General features: G+C 45.1%; 1 protein-coding gene across 11 annotated transcripts in view; it reads left to right on the top strand.

Moving 5' to 3' along the window:
- Positions 1-475: 475 nt before the first annotated feature.
- ARNTL (aryl hydrocarbon receptor nuclear translocator like) overlaps positions 476-6,492 on the top strand; it is a 94,037-nt gene continuing 88,020 nt past the window's right edge. For 7 of the 11 annotated variants that reach the window (XM_043971325.1, XM_043971332.1, XM_043971331.1 and 4 more), the window contains exon 1: positions 477-626. The gene's annotated coding sequence lies outside the window, so the exon portion shown is untranslated. Of the gene's footprint in view, positions 627-1,500; positions 1,622-6,492 lie in introns of those variants that run through there. The other 4 variants (XM_043971323.1, XM_043971327.1, XM_043971326.1 and 1 more) reach the window with 3 other exon arrangements.

The raw sequence follows: 6,492 nt of genomic DNA, 5'->3' as shown, positions 1-6,492 counted from the left end.
CCCCGCTGCTGGCTGAGGAATGCGGACAAGCGGGGCAGTGGGGCGGGGAGGAACCCGGTGGAAAAGGAGGCGTCCACGCTGATTGGAGGCTTTTTCTGGGTGTGAACTTAGTTGCGCTTGCTGACTGGTTGGGGTGAAGCGTCAGGTAGACCGGCCAGCCTTCCTGTTGCCCCGCCTCCTTGACGTCCTTCTATTGGCCAGAGCCTCTCCCCAGACACTCAGTGATTGGTGAACCTGGCCCGCGGAGCCGGGCGTCGATTGGTGAGCCGTGGCCGCCGAACCGGGGTCCCTCTGGGCTTTTTGATTGGCTCATGGAGAGAGGCAGGTATCCGGGCTTCCTGGCTCCTCCATTGGAGGGAGGAGTAAGGGGGGTTGGGCTCTACGATTGGTGGGCTGGGGGCCGGGCCTGGGCCGGCGGGGAGCGGATTGGTCGGAAAGTAGGTTAGTGGTGCGACATTTAGGGAAGGCAGAAAGTAGGTCAGGGACGGAGGTGCCTGTTTACTGGAGTGGAGCTCGCAGTTGCCTCCTCCTCTGCCACCGCCGCTGCTGCCGCTGCCGCCGCCGCGGAAACTGAGGAGAGCTGGGGCCCCGGACCGCGCGCCCTCCGGGCAGCTCGCCCGCCCACGGTGAGTCCCTCCGGCTGGCCGGGCGGCGGGGAGCCGAGAGGCTTTGGGCCCCGGCTTGGGCTCCGGCTGCCCTCAGGGACCGTTGACGCCCTTAAAGGCACAGTGCCCCCGGGCAGTCGAGCGCTCTCTGACGGTCAGTCTTCCTTAAAGGCACAGACCCTCCTCCCCCTCGGCTGTCCCCCCGCCCCCCACCCCCGGGACTGACAGGGCAGCCTCTCTTAAAGGCGCCCAGCGACCGTTCTCCCTCCGTTTGCCCCCAGCTGGAGCGGGGGAGGGGGGAGCGGCAGAGGTTCCTGCTGTCACCTTAAAGGTGCAGGGTTCCCAATTCACTCACCAGACCCTCCCCTCTCCCTCTCCAATTGATCTCTACCTTTAATGGGGGAGGGGAGACTGCTGCCTCTTAAAGGGACAGTCCCTCCCCCAGGGAGAAATTACTGGGGAATGGGGGAGCTGTGGCTGGCTCCCGCGAGGGTATTTCAGGGAAGCGGGGAAATCGACTTAAGCCTCGGCAGGTTTCAAGAAAGGAGGGGATTCCTTCTGTCCTTCGGCGCCCCCCCCCGCCCCAACAATTCAATTCAATTCAATTGAATAAACATTTATTAAACGCCTACTAAGTGTCAGCCACTGTGCTAAGTGCTGGGGATACGAGGCGGAGTAGGACTTGCCCCGATTTGGGGGTGGGGAAATAGGGAATGGGGATGCAAGTCGGTGGGTTGGGGGGGGACAGGGCCTCCCACCCACCCCACCCCCGACCCTGGCAGGTACCCGGCTTACACCGTGCTTTTGGCCAGTTACTTCCCCTTGCCCAAGCGATGGAGGGAGGAGGCGTTGGGGAAGGCTGGATCGCCTCCCGAGCGTGAGAGATGATGGGCCACTAAGTCCATCGGGTTGGACTTCCACCCGAGATGTGTTAATTGTTTGAAATTTGGACCCGGGACGGGTTTGCCCAGAGTTCCCGTGAGCCGCCCGGAGTCGAGCTGGTGCTGAAATGACAGGTAGCGCTTCTGGAGTGTCTTGTTGGCTCCTCGAGTCCCGGGGGAGAGCCCCTGTCGAGGTTGTTAAGGCCGGATGGGGTGGGTGAACCACCAGGGTTTGACAGATGTCGGGGGGAGGGGGGGAGGTTCTTGTGTTTGTCTGGTGTCAACAGCAAAACTAACCCTTGTTTGCTCAGTGAATGGGACTGAAGATAAAAATAAGACTTGCTTTCTGTGACTCTCATATTACACGTCTTTCCTCCAGGTGAAAAGGGGAGGTATTCAAGAGAGGAAAGTGTGTTTTGGGGGTGGGAAAAAAGGTCCTTGCACTTGGTATGGCTTTAGGTTTGTTTGTCTCTTGTTTAAAAAGTTTAGGGTGAGGTAACTGACCTGAATTAAACCCACTTGGATTGGGTCCTTGCGTACTATATAGGCTGCTCTACCTTCAAGGTTTCACCCTTCAAACTACAGTAAATGGTTTCTTTGTAGAAAATAATGACTAAAGTTTTCTCAACTGTGATTTGAATAGTTGATTTGGTATCGATCAACACACATTCCTTAAAGTTGCTTGATTTTGAAAAGATACTTTTAAAACATGGTGCTTCAAAGCTGCATTTTAGGTACCATTCGTTCTGAGAAGTGTCTGTAGTTGTCATTTATTCTTTGCCACTCTTATGATAAACTACAGATACAAATGTTCATTTTATGAGGTAATGACTTTGGCTTCCAATGTAAATTTGGGTTATCGGGTTCTTGATTCATTGATTGTTGCATTCAAAATTATTTTTTACTATTGGTAATTTTGTTTGATGGTTTTCTTCCCCCCCCCCCCTTCGGGGCAATGAGGGTTAAGTGACTTGCCCAGGGTCACACAGCTGATAAGTGTCAAGTGTTTGAGGCCATATTTGAACTCAGGTCCTCCTGAATCCAGGGCCGGTGCTTTATTCACTTCACCACCTAGCTGCCCCCTACTATTGGTAATTTTGAGTTATACCTTGATTTTCTTCCTTCCAAGTTATTGTTAACTCTTGTCCAACTCTCAGTATCCCATTTGGGGTTTTTCTTGTCAAAGATAGTGGAGTGACTTGCCACTTCCTTCTTCGGCTCATTTTACGAATGAGGAAACAGAGGCAAACAGGGTTAAGTGACTTGTCCAGGGCCACAGTGAGTATCTGAAGACCTATTTGAACTCATGAAGATGAGTCTTCCTGATTCCAAACCCAGTGCTATATCCACTGTGCCACCTACCTGCCCCTTCTTTCCAAGAGAGAAACATCATTTTAAATTTGGTTACCATATCAGTATATCCTGAAATATTAAAAATTTCAGTTTTCAGTTCACATTTTATTGCCAAGTCTTAAAAATGGTTCACTTAACATATTTAAGATGAATTTTTAAAATGAATTTCTGATGCAGCATTTGAAACTATGTACAATCTGATGGTTGGCTGTCTAGTGGAATTCCCATATTTTAGATGTAAAAGGTGAATAGCTTAAATTAAAACTAATACTTGGCATGATTTAATTTTGTATTAATTATTATTTAACATAAAATGTAAAAGAACCTATTTCTCTTTGTGATATATAGGCAGACTTTTATAGTTGTAAGAACACTAGACTAGGAGTCAGGAAACCCGGGTACAAGGTTCAACCCTGGAATCAACTACCTTTGTGATCTTGGATAAGTCATTTAACCATGGTGAGCCTTATAAAAGACCCTAGGGATTTGAATGTTTTTGTAAACTTAGTATGAGTCCACATTTTGTCTCCTGACAGCCAGAAACACTAATGAGATCTCAGATTGCATTAATAGAAGCATATTGTTTAGAAGGAGACAGTTACACTGTATTCTGCTCTAGTCAGGTCACATTTAAGTTTGGTGTTCAGCTCTGGGTTGCACATTTTAATGACATTGATAAAGTAAGGCATATATAGAGAAAGGTTACTGGGATGGTGAGGGTGATAGGGATGGAGTTGAAATTCTCTCATCCAAGGAATGCTTGAAGCAAATGGGGATTTTTAGCCTCAGAAGAAAGGATTTAAGGGGAATGTAATCACTGTATTTGGGAGATGGAATAATCTCCTCCTTGGCCTGAGGAAAATCTTTGCCCAATGGGAGGAACTTTCAGGGTTTTGCTTAATATAAGAGGGGGAAAAAGCCCAAACCCTTCTGACAAGTAAAGCTGTCCAAAAATGGAACTTGCTGCTTTGGAACATGGTTGTTCCAACTTGACAGAAGTGTTGCAGAGGAAATTCATGGCTCAGTTGAGGAATTCATATTCTAGATGTGGTCTGACAGGAGTAGAATTCCTAGGATTTATTACCTCCCAAGTTTAAATTAGATGAGCTCTAAAGTCCCATCTCACTCCAAGATTTTCTGTTTCTGTGGTATGGAATCGTTGAGGTAGAATTTGATTGAACATAACATTTATTAAGCACCTACTATTTCAAGGCATTGTAAAACCCTTAGACACCTTCTTCCTGTCCAACTCCCTCATTTTATAGATGAGGAAACCAGCCAGAAGGTTAAGTGACTTGCCTCAGGTCATAGAGATAGTGGCTGAAGCCGGTCTATGGCCCAGCCTTCCTGATTCACAATTCATTCTTTCCATTCATTCATACCACCTTTGTCACTGGTCAGGAAAAGGAAGTGAATGTGATTTCTTCCATTATGTCTAGGTCTGTATTTTCTGCATCGTTTATATGTTCAGGTTTTGTACCAGCAGTGTAGACGTAGTTAATGAGAACACCAGGAGCATAGTGATGCAAAAACTAAACATTTCTGACCTTGTTTTGAGATAAGTGTTGTCTTCTCTCCATTGTTTATTGACTTATTTCGGATGAAGTAATCCTTCTGCTAGAATCAAAGGTCTGGGTGAGGAGATAGTCCTTTTCCAGAAGATTAAACATTCCCTGTCCACAATCACGTAGGATCTGAGCGTCCTTACTGCTGAAACATGCACACAGCGTCCCCAAAGTCTTAGTGCAGTTTTTTCTTGATATTGCGTGTGGGTGTGTGGGTGTGTTTGCCAGTTATTTGCATGGAAATGATAATTAAATCCACAGAAATCAAATGAAATCACTAAAGAAGAGAGAAAAGGAAACACGGGCCCTGGACAATTTTAGAAGATGCCTCAGTCCAGAGACTGAGACATTGTAGCTTAACAATGGAAATGATCCAGTGAATAAGTACAGGACTTTATTTCATAAAGTACTGGCTTAATATATCCCCAGACAGTTTATAAAATCCATAATTAGTATTTTTATCATGTGCTTATAGTCTTAACCCCTCCCACCCTCTTCATTTTAACATTCATCGCCTTTATGGACTGTACCTGATGCGAAGTTGTACCAGATATTACTGCTAATTCTATAAGGAGTTTATAGTTTAGTAAGGAAGAGAAAACCATCATTCCACAATGCTCAGTGGAATGTAAGCTCCCTGAGGTCAGGGAATAATTTGTTTCTGTCTTTGAATTTTAAGCATCTGGCACATAACGGACCCCCAATAATAAAAATTTGCTCAGTCAAATTAAATTATATTTTTATATATAAACATATAAATATACATAAATACATATACATACACATGTACACATATCTATATAAATACAGTTTTGGATGGCCAAAGCAGAGAGTCATAGATTCCTAGTATCTTGGAATTGGCAGGGATTTCAAAGGGTCATTTAGTCTAATCCCTTGTGAAACAATCACTTTTTCTAGAATCCCTGATTAGATTACTGATCATTCAGCCTCAGTGTGAAGATTTCCAGGGATAGAAGCACATCATTTGATGAAATGGGCCATCCCATTTTGGGAGAGCTATGATTGCTTGAAGTTCTTCCTTAAGCTGAAAGAAAGATCTGCTTCTCTGTAATTCTCATTTTTGCCAAATTCCTTTTCCCCATGAAGACTGCAGTTATGCCCTCCCCACATTTTCAGAGTTGTTACAGCCCCCAGAAAACTAGTGCCAATCACTTTTTGTTGGGTCAGTATGCACTCCGAACCATTCAGTCACAAGTCCCCACCAACATATTTGATTCGAGAGCTAACCAGAAGGTACAGAAGTTCAAAACAAACAACAGCCAAACAACATAGTAAAAATAAGTGACAAAAAAGACTTTCCCCATTCACATAACTTGCCCTTCCACGTTATCATATGCCACCATGATTAGAGGGAAGAGACAGAGGATCACGATGTGGAAGAACACATCTGTAGGCCATACGTATGGTCAAGAAACATACCTAAGTAACCTGGGTAGCTTCTATCTCCAGTTCCATAGCAGTACTGATATTCTCTGGTAGTAGAATTGTTTTCTGTTGGGTATCTCTACTTAGGTGCTTCTGCTCTCTGCTACCACCCACTGGTCATTAGATGCAATTCAGCTTTTTCCCTTAGAAGAAGTTCTGCCAACTCTTTAACTTTTATAACTCTATACTATACTTAAGCTCTTTTGTGATGCAGTTCCCAAACATAGGCTCCTAGCTAGAGAAGCCCTTAGACATTTTCATGTCTGTCTTTTGAATTGCTCTTTCGCTGCTGCTGCTAAGGTTCTTTAAGTCTTCATTCTTTTTTTTCTTTTTTTTTTTTTGCGGGGCAATGGGGCTTAAGTGACTTGCCCAGGGTCACGCAGCTAGTAAGTGTCAAGTGTCTGGGGCCGGATTTGAACTCAGGAACTCCTGAATCCAGGGCCAGTGCTTTATCCACTGTGCCACCTAGCTGCCCCCAAGTCTTAATTCTTATCTGAGCTATGCCCCCAAATTCATTTTCTTTCTTTCTTTTAAAAAAGTATTTTATGTTTTTCCCAATTACATGTAAAGACAATTTTTAACATTCATTTAAAAACATTTTTTGAGTTCCAAATTTTCTGCCTCCCTTACTGCCTTCCTCCC

The sequence above is a fragment of the Dromiciops gliroides genome, chromosome 6 (assembly GCF_019393635.1).
Source record: "Dromiciops gliroides isolate mDroGli1 chromosome 6, mDroGli1.pri, whole genome shotgun sequence".
Taxonomy (NCBI): Eukaryota; Metazoa; Chordata; class Mammalia; order Microbiotheria; family Microbiotheriidae; genus Dromiciops; species Dromiciops gliroides.
This window is presented reverse-complemented; position numbering and strand designations above follow the sequence as displayed.